Here is a 21,562-nt window from a genome sequence, read left to right on the forward strand (position 1 = left end):
TAAAAGCTTACACCCGAGTAAGGGAGTTGTGCGCGTATGGAGTAAACAGGACTTGATGTTTAATGTTATGGTTGGGTTAACCTTAATGATTTCTAGTAGTTGTGGATGCTTTCTACAGGTCCAATCATAAGTGCATATGATCCAAGTACGGAAAGTGAGTTAGCGTATGCCTCTCCCTGATTGCATAGGATAAGTATCTATCATGTTATATTCAATTGCCTATGGACAATCTTTCTCTTCCATTACACAAAAATGCTTTCTACTAAACAATTTATTTTCTTGTTCTTTTATTAAATAAGCAACTAACTTTTATGTCCACTTTCTTTATTACTTTGCAAACCTATTTATTACACTACTAAGTACTTCTAGTTTCTTTCCCGCAAAGTAGTTTCATACGTGTTCTAGGTAAATTATGCGTTAGCGTGCGTACAGTTGTATTGATGGTCGATAGAACTAGAGAGTATATTATTCTACCTTTAACTCCTTGTTCGGTTTGACACTCTTACTTATCAAAAAAAGCTAAATGATCCCTTACACTTGTGGGGTATCAGTGCTCTACAAAGGAGCCCTGGCATGAGCATGGCAAGCAGAGATGGCCACAGGAGGGAAGCGGCTATAGCGTGGCCGAAGCGGGCGTCCAGCTCAGGTCATGGGCGAGGAGGTGAAGCATGAGCGCGAGGGGAACCGTGGGGCAAGTGAAGGAGAAGTATGCGAGGAAGTAAGGCTCGTCGGCGGAAGACGTCGCGTGCATCGGAAGAGGCGCAAGGCACTAGCACTACGGATCGGGCGCGGGAGGCCTCGTCTCTGTGCGTGCGTCTATGGATCAAGCGAGGTGGTGGCGCTGGTCGCGAGTGAGGGGGAGGGTTATCGAGGGATGGGGATCGGGGGAGGTCCTACCCGCTGCATTCTGCGGCAAGGAGTCGCTCGCACGCACAAGGGCATCGCACGAGTGGGCCGGCCTAGTTTTTTTTGTAAAAAAATATTTGATAATTTCCTTGTTTTTTACCTTTTTCTATTTCTTTTTTTCCTTTCGTGCTTATTTCCTTTTTTTCGTTCATTTTTTCTTTCCCTTTTTCCTTTTCTTTTCGAATTTGAAGCAAAAACATTTTTCGAATTTGAAGAACAATTTTTGAAAATTCAGAACATTTTTCAAAAATTGAGAACATTATCTGTATTTTTGAACAAAGTTTGAAAAGCGACAATTTTTTTAAATTTGGAACATTTGGTTAAAGCAAGAACATTTTTCAAAATTTAAGAACAATTTTCTAACACGAACTTAGTTTAAATTGAAAAAAATATTGATACTTCAAACACTTTTTTAAATCGGAATTTTTTTTGAAAATCCCTAACATAATTTTGATGTTATGAATGTTTTTTAAAAACTTCAACTACTTGAAATTTAGCATTTTTTACAAAAGCAAAAACTTTTTTGAAATTGGAGAACATATTTTGAAAATCATAAACATTTTATGAATTTATGAACAATGTTTGAAAAATGATTTTTTTTGGAAATTTGGAACATTTTGTAGAAGCATGTCGGGACCCCGATCCTAAGTCATAGGAATCCGGCCTGTAACACATCGCATCTCTTTGCGGTCTCACGCACGGTTAACCCCACAGCTGCAGCCTTACCTTAGCTGGGACCATTTGTGCCTTTTGACTCGCGTATGCAATTGTGTCGCTAGCAATCCAATGACAAGAACCCGGATCGACATGTCTAGTCATAAACCAAAGTGGCACTTCCGCACACGGATAGGCATACATGACCCAGCAAAGCAGGTGTCGGTCACCAGCGAATATAGACGAGTCGTAGCAAGCTACAAGGACTCCATTACATTGCGTGACATTTCCCCAAAGGGGACAGACACAACAGCTAAGAAGGACACACGCCGGTCAACCAATGAGTACGGAGCAGTAGCGAGCTACCATGGCTCGTTGGATCACAAAGGGGCATTTCCCTGTAAGGAATGCTACTAAAGTCTACGGCTAGGTAATCGAACCCCATACATATCAAGTAAGACACACGTACGCATGGCATACCGATATGTATAGATACATCGATGGCATCACAACATAACCATAAACATACAAGCTTTATTTAAGAGGCTCGGAAGAGCCACACAGATAATATTACAGAGTAGGGGTCTCACGACCCATCATAATTCAAGTTACAAATCAACGGAAGTAATTAAACTGTCTGAGTACAGACAGATGAATCTAGAAGGCACATGGCTTGACTATACTACAGACCCAACCTAGGGCCAGATCATAGCTGGGACACCAGTTACTCGTCGTCGTCGATGTCTAGGAAGAACCCTCCGTTAGGGTCATTAACAACCTCTGCAACAAATAATTAAATAAACATGAGTACAAGAGTACTCAACAAGACTTTAGGATAACTATCTACTCATGCAATGTATCAATAAGGGATTGTGGGGTTTCATGCGGAAAGCCAGCATTTGACTCGTGGCTAGACAACTTGCATTTTAAAACAATTTTTGACAACTTGATTTCTCGCACACGAGTCCACTAACACCACAACAATACTCTATCGTGGAATCATTCCGTCTTCATGCGGAAATGCCGTCCACGACACTCACGCTTAACTTGAAAATTTTATAAGTAGCCATTGAAGTTATCTACGAACAACATATGTCTCCAAGTAGTCCATATCCGCGGACGCGGCTATTCGAAAAGATCATAACCCTGCAGGGGTGTACTTCTTCACACACGCTCTCGCCAGTTATCGCCAGGTGCACGTCATGCACCTCGGCAACCTTCAAGTGGAAGCCCAGCGAGGGAGTCGGCCACGACCGTTAACCACACTAATACTTAGTCCAGGTCTATCGCCTATCTGGGGGTAACCCGCACGGAAGTCCGGCCGAGGTTTCCGCCACGGCCCCAAACGATGTGCGCAGGGTTCCCAAGCCCACCATCCGGGTGCCACTTGGTACACCGTGCCACTGCCTACCGCATCACAGCCCACCTCTCAGGTCAGCGCTATGCACGGCCTCCAGCATGACTATAAACACTAGAAACTACTTGCAACTCCTGGACCGAGTACTAAGCGATTAATAAGTCGAGCGGGGTAATATTTCAGGGCCCAGCATGTGGTAGTATCTCATCTCGGATTACATACACGGAACTCAGTTCCTAAGGACGGTTCCAATGAAACAACCCGCCATGTACTCCTACATAGCCTTTCACCGGTACCTTTACCAAATCAGATTCAACACACAACCTTTACTTACTGAACACATTCTCACAATTCTCTTCATCTCCCAGATGACAGTCCATACACAACTCTAAGCATAGCATGCATAGCAGGATAAGGCACATCATGGCTCAAGCGTCTACCAGGTATGCTAGGTTGCAAGGTTCAGCTATTTACTGTGACAAGGACAGGTCATGCAAAGGAAGTGGGTTCAACTAACGTGGCAAAAGCATTTGAAGCATTTGACCCTAATGCAATAAGTAAGTGCAGGAGCGAGAACATGGGATTTCTATGATTTTTAGAAGTTTTGGCATTTTTCTGGAATTCTTTTAAATCAGAAAACTCTTTATTGCGTCATAACGACATCAGCATTGCGTCAGCAGGTCAACTGACCTGATCAGGTCAAACCTGACACGTGGGGGCCACTGGTCAGCGTCCCAGGAGCTAATCCCGCGCTGACCAGCTCCTAAGTGGGTTTGACCCACTGCTAGGGCCCACTGTCAGTGGCTGCTTAGCGCTAATCCACCAGAATTAGGCCGGCCACGTCGTACCCTGCCGGAGACTGACCGACGGCGACCAGATCCACGGCGGATCTTCGCCGGAGACGCACCAAATCACGCTGTGGTGCTCGGAATCGAGTGCCGAGAGCACTGGGATGATCCCCAGGCTCGGCCTCATCCTCTACGGGCATCAGGAGGGGCTATGGGTGGCCGGAGCATGCCGGCGACGAGCCGAGGCGGCTGCCGGAGCTCGGGTTCATGGGTCTCGGGGCTAGAGTGCCGGAGAGAGAGGGGAAACAGAGGGGAAATGCTCGCAAGCTCACGGTGGAGGCGAAGCTGGACTGAGACTGCTCGGGCAGGGGCTGTAGCCAGCAATCCACCGTCGATTTGCCGGCGGCCGGAGGTTGAAGACGACGGCACTGGAGGCGTTGCAGGGCTCGGGGAGGACAATTTTCATCGACGTGCATGACAGGCTCGACATTGCGGAGAGGATGGAACACTCGGGGGGGGCTTCCCTGTGGCCAGAGAGCTCGGGCTCCTCGAGCTCAAGCTTCTAACAATGGCGACAGGAGGAGAGGGGAGAAACCGAGAGGAGGGGGAGGAATGGTGCACGGGAACGGATAGGGACGTGCTCGGGGAGGTTATCCCCGTTGTCGCACTGTCCTGGGGAGCACCCGATCGTGCCACAGCGAAGCAGGAGGTGGAGGAGCCGCCGTGGGCGTTCGCTCCTCTGCCAGAAGGCAGGAGGAAGAAGACGCCCCTGCCCCTGGTGGGCTGGGCCTCCTCAGGCGACACGTAAGCTTCTTTCCATTTTGTTTCTGTTTTGTCTTTTTGATTCGCTAACTATTTTAATTTTCTTTTTATTTCAGCTCCAAAATAGTTTACCAAAAATATTTTGAACACACCAGAATATTTGTTGGAATATATCCAACTATTCCTGAAGTTTTCAACATTTTTGAAAACTTAAAGTTTTTGAATTCAAATTTTAAACTTGAAACCGGTAGCTTTTTGCATTTAGTTAAAATGCCAAATGTGTTATGAAAATGATTTACTTCATTGCTTATTTTCTTTCATGAATTATCAGAAAAGTTGAACTTTTCTTGAGGCCATTTTGGGTTCATTGATTTGAACAAGTTTAGAATTTCTTTGAATTTGAGAAGTGGCTAGGGTTTTTGAGTTTTGCTTCCCCACTTGCTTTGATATTTTTTGCAATTTTCTTGGATGCAATGCAAAGAATATATGAGCACAATGCTATATTGATTAGGGTACCAGGGATGTGACAAAGCAAGAACATTGTTTGAAATTTAAGAACAATTTTTGAACACGAACTTAGTTTACAAATTTTTAAAAAATGACATTTCAAAGATTTCTTGAAAATACCAAACATTTTCTTAAAATACCAAGTTTTTTCTAAATACGAAATAATTTTTGAAAATACTGAACATTTTTTGAAGTTATGAATGTTTTTGAAAAACGGCAAATATTTGAAATTTAGAACATTTTTTGAATTTGAAGAACAATTTTCGGACATGACCTTATTTTAAAAAGATAAATTAACCTTGGAAAAAAGAAAAAAGAGAAAGAAAATAAAAAAGACAAAAAAAGGGTCAAAAAACAAAAAAAATATGTTCAAGGAACCTCCTAGAAGGTTCCCAAAACTGGTGGTTAAGTGTACTCGATCGGCCCACATATCATGTGGGGGTGTGCGAAGCCTTGACTTCTTGCCCTAGAATGCGACAGATAGCATATTCCGAGGATCGGGCTCCTTGGTGGATAGGGATCGGTAGGTGGGGGCGGCTGGGCCAAATGGCCAACTCGGCTGGCTAGCGTACTCCTCCCTCTCTCTCTTAATTCCATCTGTTCAACTATTTACCAAAAGGAAAAAACATTAAAGAAAAGAAAGAGAGAGTTAGGGAAATAATTTGGCACGGGTTAAGTTTCCTCGGACTCACAAAATTATGCTTGCTCAAATAAAAAAAAAGTGGGACTGATTCCAAGGTTTGAATTCAAATCATTTGAATCAGATTCGAATGGGTAAAAGAAAGTGGGTGAATGGAAGGTCACAAAAATGTTAAGATATTAGGTGGAACTTGAGAAAGGACAAAATAATTTAAGGGCAAAGTTTGAGGTCGAGAATTGAGATAGAAAAGGCACGAGATTTAAACTGCAAGTGTGTTATGGTTAACTCCAACTTAATGGAATATTTAGTTTAGCTCCCTACAATATTGGGAGGATATGCTGTAAAGAGGAATCATCATCTGAATTCCCTTAGTTTAAAGAGATTAAATACCTATGCAATTTATTTAGTTGAGTAACATTTTGGTTGGCAATTTAATGGCATGATGACATGATGCAATGCAACAATGAGCAAACAATATAATACAAATAATAATGCGAAGAATTGGTCTCGCGTTGTTACAACTGGACAAGAAGGTGTGGTTGAGGTGACGGTGCAGAGACAACGTCGAGTCATGGAATACTACGGTGCTCCTCGTCCGAACAAATGAGGTACAATGGGCCGAGGACGGCGTTGCTCTCGGCCATGCAGACGCGCAGAACTTGCAGCCAAATGAGGGGTTGAAGAGGGCCCTCTCCATAGTGTCGGGAGGGTTAGAGGTGGTCGGGGAAGATACCCCGAGCTCGAGCTCGTGCTTGGTCGGAGCATGGTGGATAGGGAGACGGTGCAGCGTGGGCTAGCCTTACCCAGTGGCAGCGGTAGGGAGAGGAGTGGAATAGGTCGAGGGGAATCCCTAGGGCACCACACACAAGTCTTATAGGCATCTACGGCGTCGAACGGTCATCAAATCAATGAAGCCGGCGACGTGGTGTCCTCGATGTGCGCCGTACAAAGGTTGATGATGCCTGTGTCGCTCGTGGGCTACCCTGGTGGTTGGGCTTCGCTGTGGGATTCGCTCGGTTGCTGCACGTATGTATCATTTCCTTTTTTAGTTTTTTTTCTATTAAAACAGAGATATTCAAAAGGAAAATGCCATGGATATTGGAGATGAATTAGAAAGAAGTAAGAAAATATCTGGACCCCTGGAATTTCGTACTATTTAACAAAAATTGTTTGGGTATTTTCAGAGACTCAAATTTAAAAAACATTTGAATTTATTTCAAATTTGCATAATTCCTTAGCCCAACCAAAACCACTCTAAATGATCTGAAATTTTATAGAGAGGTTATAGAGTGGTTCTAACATTTATAGGAAAATGATGAACATTTTTCTGAACGAGAAGAATGTCACTTGAGATAATGGCCAAAATTGAAGAAAAGGAAGACGGGGACAGGTTTTGCATAGAATATGGTTTAGTTGGCTTGGATCACAAGATGCTACATGAAAGACGCAAGACGAAGGTGAGGTGGAGTCTCACACAAGATGATAGCACAACAATATGCAACAAAACAAGAAATGAAACGTGATACAACCAAAATGATCATGATGCATGAAGCATGAATATGGCAAGTGGTACAACAAAATGATCATGGAATCCAACTTAGTTTTATAAAATATGGTAGACAAATCTCATGCATTACATCTGGGGTGTTACAATGTGTGACTTCACACATACAATCGAATCAATGTTCATTTTCTCCATGTACGTTAGTGCAAAAGATGACAATCGATAGCCTCTCCTTTAGTTATCAAATCATGAGTTGTATCACTAAGTTACAATCTCAACCATGGTCTACATATTTTCAGATTACTAAATTTTAGGTCACCAATGTCGTATGAGTATGCTTTATCAAATTACCTGGGTATTGTAAAATCGCATAATACATCGAATTGGAGCATAGCCTGCATATTTGTGGAATCTCGACTCATATTGCTTATTTAGGGGCTGCCATACATGGATAAGGTGTACTCAGCGCAATGAGGAGCATATAAAATATTGAATGCAGAAATTTCTATGTGATTCTTATGTATTTCAATGTTGTTCTTCCTGAATTAGTATAACTACAACTTGTTGCTGAACGATCTAAAATAGTTGCACGCTAATCCTCCCATGACGACCCTAATGTTACGTGGTACACAACATGCGTAAAGGAGAGCACATTGCTCTAATATTGAAGAATAGGGTGATGGGGATGGGGTTTTGCATATAAGACAGTTTAGTTGGCTTGGATCACAAGATGTTACAAGTAAGAGGCACGATGAAGGTGGGGCGGAGTCTCACACAAGATGACAACACAACAATATGGAACAAAACAAGAACTGAAATGCAATACAACAAAAATGACGATGATGCATGAAGCATGAATATGGCAAGTGGTGCAACAAAATGATCATGGCATCCAACATAGTTTTATAAAATATGTTAGACAAATCTCATGCATTACATTTGGGGTGTTATAATTCTCACCCACTACAAAGAGATCTCATCTCGAGATCTAGGAACGAAAGAAATCGGGATTTTCAGAATGGAGAAGGTCCTCATGTTCCCAAGTGGCTTGTTTATTGAAATGATGATACCACATCACTTTGAGGAATTTGATAGACTTGTTATGAGTTTTGCGCTTGGTTTCTTCAAGGATAGCAATGGGATGCTCACGGTAGGATAAATCTTCTTGGAGATCAATGCCTTGGAACTCAATTGTGCGCTCTGGAGTCTTGAAGCACTTGCAGAGCTGAAAGACGTGAAAGACATCATGCACATTGGAGAAATTGGAAGGAATCTCGAGTTGGTAGGCAAGGTCGCCTCTTTTGACAACTATCTTGGAAGGAACCACAAAATGTGGTGCAATATTGCCCTTAATACCGAATCATTGAGTGTCTTTCATGGGAGATACACGGAGATAGACAAAGTCATCAATTTGGGAAGCCAGGTCATGATGCTTGCTACCATAATAGCTCTTTTAGCGCGATTGCACACCTTTGAGATTATCGGAAATGACATGACACATATCTTCATCTTGAGTAATCATTTCATTACCAAGGAGTTGACGTTCTCCGGTTTCACGCCAGTTGAGAGCGGTATGGCACTTTATGCCATAGAGAATCTTGAATGGGGCCTTGCCCGAGCTTGCTTGGAAACTATTGTTGTGGGAGAACTCGACAAACAGAAGGCAATCTTCCCACTTCAAGCCGAAGGAGATAACACATGCCCTTAGCATGTCCTCGAGAATTTGGTTGACTCTCTTCACTTGGACACTTGTTTGAGGGTGGAAAGTTGTGCTAAAGCGAATCTTGGAACCCATGGATGTGTGGAAAGAATCCCAAAACCTGGAAGTAAAGATGCTTCCATGGTACGAGGTTATCAACTGAGGAATACCATGCAAGGAAACTATTATTAATGTGTACAGGTCTGCTGGTTGAGCTGTCATGATAGATTCCTTGACTGGAAGGAAGTGAGTGACTTTTGTGAGCTTGTCGATGACCACGAAGATGGCATCAGTTCCCCTCTTGCACTTGGGGAACCCATTAGCAAAATCCATCTCTATGTGATCGAATTTCCTCTTGAGTATAGGGAGAGAATGAAGAAGGCCTAATGGACGCTAGTGTTCCGCTTTCACTCTTCGTCACACGTTGCATTCATTAACAAAGTCATCAATTTCGCACTTCGTACGAGTCCATCAGAAAGTTTTCTTGAGATCCCGATACATCTTGGATATGCCTAGATGAATAGATAAGAAGGAATTGTGTGATTCGTCCATTATGACTTTTTTGAGCTTTCCCTTTGGAACCACAAGACGGTCCTCAAAGACAAAGTGTCCTTGTCGTCAACGCGTAAGCACTTATACTTGGAAATAGACTTGGCCAAGTTCACTTTCACCTTCCACACCATAGCATCAAGAACTTGAGCTTGGCGAACTTGATCTTCCAAATTGGAGAAACTTGATGGTTAGCAGTAAATCCCAGAGGAATGAGCTGGGGTTGAGTTTCCCGAATGCTTCACAAAGATCAGGCCAGACTGGCTTGAGAATGAGGTTGTTGTAGAAAGCCTTTTTTCTCAGAGCGTCTATAATCACACTGGCTTTTCCTGGAGCATAATCAATGCTTTGATTATAATCTTGGATCATTTCCACCCAACAGGTTTGGTGGAGGTTGAGGTTTGGTTGAATGAAGATTTATTTCAAACTCTTCTGATTGGTGTAGAGTTCAACTTGTCTTCCCAACAAGAGATGCCTCCAAGTAATGAAAGCATGGAAAATTTTCACCAACTCAAGATTGTGAGGGTGTAGTTATTCTCATTTGGCTTCAACTGATGAGAAGTATAAGCTACCACTTTCTTGTCTTGCATGAGAACTGCACCAAGTCCTTACAAAGATGCATCACAGAATACTTGGAAGGATTTGGAATCAACAAGAGGAGTGAGAACCGGATCTGGTGTCACCCTCTCTGTAAGTGTCTTGAATGCAAAATCGCACTAAGGAGTTCAAACATATTTGGCATTCTTCTGGAGGAGGTTAGACAAGGGCTTAGGAATATTGTAGAAGTTCTCCATGCATCTTCTACAATAGCTTGCAAGCCCAAGAAAGCTTCGAAGTTGCTTGACATTTTTAGGAGGATGCCACTTGACAATAGTTTCAATCTTTTCAGAATTCATTGTGATGCCCTCGACGGAGATGATATGTCTCAGGTACAACACCTCGTCGAGCCAAAATTCACACTTAGAATTCTGCAGCCGATGCTCTCTTAGCTTCTCAAGCACTAGGCAAAGATGCTCCGCATGCTCCTCTTTGGTCTTGGATAAAACAAAGATATCATCAAGATACACCAAGATGAACATGTTTTTGAAGGGCGAGAATACGAAGTTCATTATGCGGGAGAATGTTGGAGGAGCATTTTCTAGGCCAAAAGAAATGACCTATATTTATACGATTCGAAGCTGGTGACGAAAGCGGTCTTGGGAATATCCTTCTCACGGGCTCTGATTTGATGATAGCCCATTCGAAGATCTAGCTTGGAAACACCTTACACCTTTCAATTGCTCAAACAATTCATTTATGTTTGGAATTGAATAGAAGTTCATTATTGTCTTCTTGTTAACACGTTGATAGTTGACACACAGCGTTGATGCGCCGTATTTATTTTGAAGGACGTGGAGACCGCAACCCCATTGCGAGGAGCTAGGTATGATAAATCCCAATTGTTCTTGCTCATCGAGATGTTTCTTCAACTCCTTTAGCTCCTATGGCCCAAGCTTGTAGGGTCGTAGATGAACTGGCTCTGTGTCGGGCTCGAGCTCGATGACGAACTCCACTTCCTGGTGAGGAGGCATTCCCGACAACTCTTCGGGAAAAACGTCCTCAACATCACAAACCACTAGAATTTGATATATTGCAGAAATTACCCTTTTCATTAAGATAAAAGAGAAGGATGGTGTCATCGTGAGCAGTGAAAATGATCATCTCTTCAGAAGGATGAGTCAAATGGACTTATTTAGCCACACAATCAATTTGTGCCTTGTGTGCCTCAAGCCAATTCCTACGAATAATTAGATCAACGTCAGAATTACCGAGAATAATTGGAGAAGCTAGAAAAAATAATTTCCTATCTCGATAGAAACATCTGGAACCACCCAACGACAACTCATGAGATTCCCTGGAGAAACAACATTTAACGCCCTTGGTAACTCATTATGATGGAAATTTTGCTTTGTCGCAAAGGGATATGATATGGAAGAATGTGATACACTATAATCAAACAAAACTTTGCAGGAAAAGAGTTAACTGAGAGAGAGAGTACCCATGAACACTTGTGGGGACTCTTCTCTTGATCTACATTCACCATGTTGACACTAGATGACTTGGGATTATGCTTCACCCTTACATTTCCTGGAAGCCTGAAAGGAGGAGGAGGCAGGAGGCACCTCTGGTTAGTGCACTTCAGAGCATAGTGACATTTGAGACCACACTTGTGACAAGTAACCTCTGAGAGTGGACGGGAGTCAACTGGGGGTGTACCGCCTATCCTGGGAGCCTAAGGTCTGTGTTAGAATACTAGGTTGAGTGGGTCGGAAGAGCCACGACCACCAAGTTCCTTCTTGTGTTGAGGAGGAAGAAATGGAGGAGGACTCGGGACCCAGAACTTATGTTGCCTAGGAACCACTTGAGAGGAAGATGAAGAAGAGTTGGAGTCCCTGCACCTCTTCTTGGATGCTTCGAGCTTGGACTCACCTTCTTCTAGCCTTAGAAGCGACTTGTAGAACGGGCCAAACCTAGTTGGCTCTAATATAACAAGAGCAAGTTGAAGGTATTATTCATGGACACCTCTAAACTGATAGATCTTGCTCTTTTCATCTAGCACATCTTGCTTGGCATAACGAGCGAGATTCTAGAACTCAATGTAATACTAGTTGACTGCTGCTGGCTACGCCTATAGGAATTTCCTTGGCAAATATGCAAAGGATTCCCCCGCGGCCTTGGAGCCTTGCGTTGGTGTTCCCTTGAAGAGGAAAGGGTGTTAGGGCATAATTCTCCTAAGTGGTTTTAGTGATTGATGACAATTGTTGTGCGGACTAATCTTGTGTCCTAAGCATTTCAGAATATTCTCTTCTAGGCAGAAGATGACTCGACGCCCCTCGGAGGTTCTCGAAGACGGATTTTCTTCTACATTTCTCTTCCTAGTTTGAGTCATAGAAAAGTCTTCTTACTAAGAGGGGGTCCGCGTCGGGAAGGTTTGGGTGGAATCCTCACGCACACACCTCATGCACCCACCCATATTTTGGCTTCAATGGAGCACCAATGTGTTTTATATGCCTATGCGAAAAAGGGTAAGCGGTAGTACCGCTGTACCAGTGGTAGTACCGCTCTTAGAGCGGTAGTAATTTTTTACTACCGCTCCACGAGCGGTACTACCGTCCGAGGTGCGGTAGTAAACTTTTACTACCGCTCTAGGAGCGGTACTACCGCCCGAAGTACGGTAGTAGTTTTTTTACTACCGCTCCAAGGGCGGTACTACCGCCCTCAGTGCGGTAGTATTAATTTACTACCGCACCGGCGGGATTTTTTCTCGCATACTTTTCCACGGAGGTGGTGGATCGGTAGTATCCCGGTACTACCGTGGTTGGTGAGAAGCTGAGCGGTAGTACCGCTCCCAGGAGCGGTAGTACCGCTCGTGCATTTATGTGGTAGGTGGGTAACGGGTGGATCTGCCCCCTACTATATAAAGGCATCTTCTTCTTCCTAGAGCTTACCTTTAACCCCTCTAAGCTCCATTGTTGCTCCACAAGCTCATTTTAGCCCGATCTCTCTCCCTAGCCAATCAACCTTGTTGATTTTCTAGGGATTGCTTGAGAAGGCCTTGATCTACACTTCCACCAAAGGATATTTGATTCCCCCTACTAATCCCTTGCGGATCTTGTTACTCTTGGGTGTTTGAGCACCCTAGACGGTTGAGGTCACCTCGGAGCCACATTCCATTGTGGTCAAGCTTCGTGGTCTTGTTGGGAGCCTCCAAGCTTTGTGTGGAGATTGCCCCAACCTTGTTTGTAAAGGTTCGGTCGCCGCCTTCAAGGGCATCTATAGTGGAATCACGACACCTTGCATTGTGCGAGGGCGTGAGGAGAATACGATGGCCCTAGTGGCTTATTGGGGAGCATTGTGCCTCCACACCGCTCCAACGGAGACATACTTCCTGTCAAAGGGAAGGAACTTCGGTAACACATCCTCATCTTCATCGGTTCCACTTGTGGTTATCTCTTACCTTTACTTTGTATTTGTTGGTATTGTAGAGTATCTCTTACGTGCTTCTTTACTCGTTGCTAAGTAGCTCATATAGGTTGTCCTCCTAGTGTCATGTTAGTGAACCTTTATGATTGCTACTCCTTATTTATTTAGAAAAGCTAAAAATTGGTAGTTGCCTATTCACCCCCCCCTCTAGTCAACCATATCGATCCTTTCAATTGGTATCAGAGCCACGTCTCTTTATTAAGGGTTTCACCACCCGAAGAGTATGGAAGGCGAAGAGGGAGTTCCCCATGGGCAACCCAAGGCCATGGACTTGACTTCGGTCACAAGGGACGACTTGAATACGGCTATGGCCGCTCTCAAGACGTCCTTGACGAACGAAGTCAAGACCATGCTTAAAGAGCTAATTGAGGGAATTAAAAGTTCACCCGAACTGGCATTGGTGGTTAAACCCACCAACACCGACTCGGAGGCCAATTCCTCTAAGGAGGCAGCTAAAGGTATGCGACCTTCCTCATCTCTCGAAAAGGATGGGACTGGAACCTATGCCTTAGTTCCACCTCCCATGGTCTATGGAGGACCTGTTCCCACACCGCGTCTTAACCCTGTTGGTCCTCCTCCTAAGCTTGTTAAGAGTGATTTTGCTAACTGGGTGTTTTCTATTAAGTCTAATTTGAATCACAGCTCAACAAATTTATGGAGAATCATCGAGCAAGGCTACTATCCTCATGACCCAAGCAACCTCACTCCAAGAGAAGAAGCGGACAATCAATATAATCACTCCGCATTGTTTATTCCACAGTCCGCAGTACCGCCTGCAGATCTGCCTCACCTGCGCCCCTTCTCTCTGGCCAAGGACTGTTGGGAGCACATTATGGTGCTATACAAGGGAAGCTCTAGCATTCAACGGTCAAACTATGAAGTGGCACTTGATAAGGCTGATGAGTTTGTAATGAAGGAAGATGAGGACCCTCGTGATCTATATCGGAGGGTGACTGCTATTGCTGTTGCTCTCAAGGATCATGGGAGCAAGGATGTGGATGACACATGGGTCAAGCGCAAGTTTCTCAAGGCCATCATGCCTTTCAACAAAGCCATGTCATCAGTCATTCGCCAACGACTAATTTCCACTCCTTGTCTTCCAGTGAGGTGTTGGATGAATTCATTGCAATGTCAATCATGATCGAGACCGCTGACAATGCACTTGCTCGAGTTCGGTCAAAGACAACTTCACCTAACCTTGCTTTGAAGTCAAAGGCTGCTTCTGAAGAAGAAGAGGAGGATGAGGAAGAGGAGAGCTACCCTGGAGACACTAAGCATGCTTATCACGAGCACATGGCTCTTGCGTCAAGGCCATTCTGGGGCAACAAGAGGAACTCAAGACCCAACTTCACCAAGAACAACTCAAGTGGGTTCAAACCCAAGCAGCAAGTGAGGACATGCTATAACTGCGGTAATGTGAGCCGCTTCGTGGCGGAATGTCCCTATGAGAAGAGGGAAGACAACGGAGGCAAGCTCATTCGCAAAGACAAAACAAAGTCATTCCCAAGCAAGAACAACTTTGTCAAGAAACCCCATCCAAAGGGTATGGTGGCACTTGAAGAGTACCCCTCCGATGATGATGATGATGATATGGTGGCAACTGCAACTGTCGCTATCGCCACCCCTTCTCCCAAGAATGTGTCTCTCTTCAACGCCCCCAACGATAATCACATCGCCAAGTGCCTCATGGCCAAAGGTATCAATCAGGTAACAGCCAGGATTAAGACCAACATCACTAGTGCTTCCTCATTGTTGAATTGCGTTGATGATAGTGATGTTGTGGAACTTAATGAGCATGATCTTGACAAATTTCTGTGTACTATCAAAGGAGAAACCAAGAGGCACTTTGTTGCCCTTTTGGAACAACTGGGTGAGGCTAATGACCTCATCGAGTCTCATGAGGAGACCATCTCCGAGATGCAAGGTCATAGTCGTGACTATGCCGATGAGATTGCTGAACTTTCTATTGCTCTAGAAAAGGAGCGCACTCTTCGTTTGGCTCCTGAGGAGTCATACAACGATGACTGCGCTAAATTGCAAAAGAAACTAGATCATGCTACTGTTCTTACTCATATGCTTAAGTCTGAAAAGGATGCTCTTGGGGTTGACCATGACAGACTCAAAATGGAGTTTGACACACTTGACAAGGCTCACAAGGTCTTGAAAGGTAGTCATTTCTCCCTGAAAGAGTCTCATGATCAACTCCAAGCAAAGCTTACCAAGGAAATCTCTACTCGTCCTCCCTTTGTTTTAATTAATAATGCTTGTTCAACTAACCCTTGTTGTGAGCATGTACATCTTGTGGAGGAAAATGCCAAGTTGAAGGATAAACATGAGAAGGTCCTTGTGTCATGCATCCAAGGCAAGAAGAGCCTGAACGACCTTTTGAGCAATCAAAAGGGTGTGATAGGAAAGGAGGGGCTTGGACTTACATGTAAGTCTAAAAGAAAAAGGAAGAACAAGAACAACCGATCCCCCACCCTCATGGACATCTTTGTCAAAGAGGGCGAAGGGACTCAGGAGGTGAACATGAACAAGGTGGAAAATGGGAGCATCAAGAAGGGTAAAACCATTCCTACCAACACAACCGGCAAACTAAATCCTTCCTATGTTTTATGTCGTGCTGGTGATGGGCATGTTTATGCCAGATTTGTTGGTTCTTACTATGAGTACATTGAATGTGCTATTTGGGTTCCTAAGACCCTTGTCTCTAACATTAAAGGACCCATTGAAAAATGGGTACCTAAAACCAAGCCTTGATCTATTGCAGGAGTTTGCTTCCGGTGGGGTGTCATGGTTGCTCGATAGTGGAGCAACAAATCATATGACCGGAAGCAAGGACTTAGTGGTGGATGTGCATCCTTCCCCATCTATGCGCACCCATGTCCAATTCGCCGATGCATCATCGTCAAAGGTATTGGGATTTGGTAAGGTGGTCATATCTCAAGAGTTATCTATTGAGAAGGTCATGCTTGTTGAGTCCCTTGCTTATGATTTATTTTCGAGACCGTGCTTGCAGTGCGTGCATTGAAGGAAAAATCCATGAAACTTCTCATCGTACAACGACTCTCATTTACACTAAGAGACCGTTGGAGCTCCTTCATATGGATCTCTTCGGTCCCCCATCATTTGATAGTCTTGGGGGCAGAAAGTACTGCTTGGTGCTTGTTGATGATTACTCAAGATACACTTGGGTATATTTCTTCAAGAGGAAGAGTGAGACTCAACAAACTGTTATCAACTTTGGTAATGAAAGCTCAACGTCAACATGAAACAAAGGTTTTGACGATCAGAAGTGACAACGACACCGAGTTCAAGAACTACACCTTGGATGAGTTTCTAGGTGATGAGGGAACAAAACATCAATATTCGGCACCATATACCCCTCAAAAAAATGGTGTGGCGGAAAGGAAGAACCGGACACTGATGGACGCTGCAAGAACAATGATGGCGGAATTCAAATCTCCATATAACTTTTGGGCCGAAGCCATCAACACAGCATGTCATGCGTCCAATCGACTCTATATCTGCAAACGCTTGAACAAGACCCCATATGAGATTCTCACCGGAAACAAACCCAATCTCAAGTACTTCCGGGTATTCGGGTGTAAGTGTTTCATTCTCAAGAAAGGTGCACGTTTAGCTAAATTTGATTCTAGAGCACATGAGGGCATCTTTGTTGGTTATGCTACAAACTCTCATGCTTACCGTGTCCTCAAAAAGTCCACCAGACTCATTGAGGAGACGTGTAACATGGAGTTTGATGAAAATAATGGCTCCCAAGTGGAGCAAAGTGGTCTTTGTGATGTAGGTGATGAAATTCCTCCCCAAGCCATAAGAAGAATGGGGATTGGTCAAATACTCCCCATTGACGAACCCCTTGTGCCCGAAGGAGAAGGACAATGCTCTACTCAAGTGGAGCCATCATCCTCACAAGTCCCACACACTTCCGATGAACAAAGAGAAGACCCTCAACAAGTTGAACAAACTCAAGATCAAGACCAATTGCCTAAAGATGGTGACGTGTCCCACGAAGTACAAGCACTCACCCAAGGTTCCGAACCTGCTCAAGATCAAGATCAGGTGAAACCACATGATCCAGACCAAATAGAAGCACAAGATCAAGATCAAGAGCAACCACAAGAACAAGGACAAACTAGTGAACCTGCTCAAGTCGAAGATCAAGTTGATCCGGATGCTGTCTCTCAATTCCCTTCCGCGGTGCCTAAAAGGGGTACTGGTGCCAAGGGAGGATCAAAACGCAAGGGCAAGCAAAGCAATCAAGTCGATGTTCCCCAGTTATCCAATGAAGAACTCTTGGAGCGTCGCGCAGCCAAGATTGCGAACAATCTGAGAGTCAAGTCACATCTTATGAAGAATGTACTTGGTAGTTTGAAAAGGGGAGCATCCACTCGTCAAAAAATTTAGAATTATTGTGAGCATCACGCGTTTGTTTCGTATTGTGAACCTCAACAGGTACAGGAAGCGCTCAATGATGAGGATTGGCTTATGGCCATGCATGAAGAACTCAACAACTTCGAGTGCAATCAAGTCTGGGATTTAGTGCGAAGGCCAAAGGAGGAACATAATGTCATCGGGACCAACTGGAACTTCAAAACAAGCAAGATGCCAATGGGATTGTGATTCGAAACAAGGCAAGATTGGTGGCTCAAGGCTACTCCCAAGTCGAGGGTATCGACTACGGTGAAACCTTTGCCCCTGTTGCTCGTCTAGAATCTATTCGCATGCTGCTTGCATTTTCTTCTCATCATAATTTAAAATTACAACAAATGGATGTGAAAAGTGCCTTTCTAAATGGTCTTTTAAATGAGTTGGTCTATGTCAAACAACCCCCGGGGTTCGAACATCCCAAGCTCCCCAATCATGTGTACAAACTCAATAAGGCACTCTATGGCCTTAAACAAGCCCCACGTGCGTGGTATGAGTATCTTACTGAGTTGTTACAAGATCGTGGGTTTGAAATTGGGAAGATTGATCCCACCCTTTTTATTAAGAGGTTCAAAGGGGATTTGTTCATATGCCAACTATATGTTGATGATATCATTTTTGGTTCTCCTAACGAATCTTTCAATGAAGAATTTGCTGCACTCATGATCGAGAAATTTGAGATGTCTATGATGGGTGAGTTGAAGTTCTTCCTTGGGTTCGAGATCAAACAAGGCTTAGAAGGTACTTTCATCAAACAAGCCAAGTACACTCAAGACATGCTCAAGAGGTTTGAGCTAGAGGATGTCAAGCCGGTCAATTTTCCCATGCCAACAAGATGCAAGCTTGACAGTGATCCCAATGGTAAAGGAGTGGATCAAAAGGTATATCGCTCCATGATTGGATGCCTCCTTAACCTTTGTGCATCTAGACCAGATATCATGTTGAGTGTAGGGATTTGTGCACGGTTTCAATCCGCACCAAAGGAAAGTCATTACATGGTTGTCAAACGAATCTTTCGATATTTGGCTCATACTCCAAACTTTGGTCTATGGTATCCCAAAGGAGCAAACTTTAACCTAGTGGGCTATTCTGACTCAGATTGGGCAGGAGACTGTGTGGAGAGGAAGTCAACCTGTGGAGGATGCCAATTCCTTGGTCGTTCACTGGTAAGTTGGTCTTCAAAGAAGCAGAATTGTGTGTCACTATCCTCCACCGAAGCTGAGTATGTAGAAGCTGCAAGTTGTTGTGACCAGTTGCTATGGATGAGGCAAACTTTAAAGGACTACGGTGTCACTTGTGACAAAGTGCCTCTCCTATGTGACAATCAAAGTGCTATCAAGATTTCTGTCAATCCGGTTCAACACAGCAAGACCAAGCACATTGATATTCGCCATCACTTCATTCGTGAACATATCAAGCTAGGTGATATTGAGATTCACTTCATCAACACTGAAGATCAACTTGCAGATATTTTCACTAAGCCCCTAGATGAAGCAAGGTTCCGAGAGTTAAGGCATGAGCTAAATATCATTGATTCAAGTAATGTGGATTGAAACTAGGCACTTTGCACCTCACTCTACATTACATCTTGCTCTAGATGTAGGCATGGACATAGAGGGAGTGTTGTTCTCTCAATGAACTTTCCCTCCCCCCATTATGCATAAATCGATCAAGTCTTTCACTTTGGCCATTACCAAATGGCACTTGTGCTTCAAAGACGAGATATGGTCATGAACCCAAGGATAATTCTTCGCGGTGTCATACCATTTGTCTTAAACATAGGTGGCCTCGGCCACCGCCCTCTCCGCTGGAGACTCTGTGTTGTTTCTTTTCTTTCGGTGCTTCTTTCTTGCTTCCGTGTTTTGTTTTCTCTTGGCTTGATCAAGTTTTTCCACCACCTAAGGAGTAGAGAATTCATTTTGTGGCTATTTTGTGACTTCGAGCACGGTACTACCACCCGCAGCATGGTAGTAAAAACTTACTACCGCTAGGGGAGCGGTACTACCGCCCCCTGCACGGTAGTAATTTTTTACTACCGCTGTGGGCGCGGTACTACCGCATGAGGAGCGGTACTACCGCGATGACTGCGGTACTACCGCGCCGCCTCGACCAGGGGACTATTTAAAGGGCTGGGAGGCCTTTCTCTTTTCCCCTCAGCCCCTAGTTCTTCTCTGTCTCTCTCTCTCTCCTCTCCTTAAAAACTGCCCTAAGGCATCGCCGGATCTCCCTATCCGGCCATCGTCCTCCGATTCCGACCGGTGGGACTCTTCCCCACGCGCGATGGACACCGGTACTGCCCCTCATCTGCACTCTTATGCTTAGATTGTTGATTCCATCTAGGGTTAGGACATATGGTCTCATGGCATCGTGATTGGGATTTAGTGGCAGCTTTTTGGTAGTATGATTCCTTGCATAGGCGGTGTGTGTGTCTAGGCGTGCATATGATCTAGATCCGAGGCTTTAAATCTCCTTCACAAGTTTTTCCTTTCAAATATGCATAGATCTGTGATTAGGCCGCCCCGTGCGGTACTACCGCCCCTCGTGGCGCGTTACTACCGCTCGAGGAGTGGTCCTACCACTCGTAGAGCGGTAGTAAAATTTTACTACCGCTCCAGAAGCGGTACTACCGCCCTCTGGGCGGTACTACCGCTCCCAGAGCGGTAGTAAAATTTTACTACCGCTCCACTTGCGGTACTACCGCTCCACTTGCGGTACTACTGCTCCCCTTTGTGCACACACACTGCTCTCTTGTGTTTTATGGGTTTTCCGGTCTTTCTTGATCTTTGCCTTGACTTGTTTCTCTTCTCTTTCGTGTTTTGTGTGTTGTTCGCGTGTCCCAGGTGGTGGTTCCTGTCGTTCCAACCCGTCTCGCACTGCCAGCTCCAAGCAACCTTCCTCTGATCCGTCTGAAGGCTCCAATGCCCCCAAGCGCTCTTTCAAGAAGCCTACTCCAAAGAAGCCCTCAGTCAAATGGAACACCATGCCGCTTGCTGAGTTCCAACACCGTCGCAAGCTCAACCCCTATGCCAACAATAGGGAGACTTTCCCTGGCGGTGAACTGTTTTGGAATCGCGATCAATTCTTAATCTATGAAGACGTTCTTAGATCAAAGAAGAACCTATATGTCCTGGTGCACTGGATTGATCTTGATCACTTGAGGAAGGACATGTCTTACTTTGGGGAGGCCATTGCTATGGTGGAACAACTTCAGATTGCGGACCTCAACTCATTTCACCAGGATTTTGATATTTCCATTGTGGCTCACTTCTTTGCTACAGTGCACTTTCACCATGATGAGGCTCATACTATGACTTGGTTGACAAATGGAGTGCAGTTGACTGCTACCTAGAAAGACTTCATGGATCTTCTTCAGGTCAGGGATGAGGGACTCACTACTCCTGTTGGCTTGCGCCTCCATGCCAAGCCTCAAGCTGCTCCAAAGGAGAAGCTGCACCCTTACCTCTCTGTGAAGCACACCCCAGCTGGCGAGGTATCCTATGTCATGAACACCTTCTTGGATGTGATGCACCGGATTTTTTGGAACACACTGTTTCCCAGGGTTGGCAACAAGGACCAGGTGCACTCTTACCTGGTAGACATGCTTCTCATGTGTCAGAAAGCGAAGAATCGTCAGTGTCAGCCCCTTGATGTTTCTCATGTCATGTGGACTGAACTCTACTCTGCAGTCATTAACCGTAAGGTCCCAATCTATGGTCCCAACCTG

The sequence above is a fragment of the Hordeum vulgare genome, chromosome 7H (genome assembly GCF_904849725.1).
Source record: "Hordeum vulgare subsp. vulgare chromosome 7H, MorexV3_pseudomolecules_assembly, whole genome shotgun sequence".
Classification (NCBI taxonomy): Eukaryota; Viridiplantae; Streptophyta; class Magnoliopsida; order Poales; family Poaceae; genus Hordeum; species Hordeum vulgare.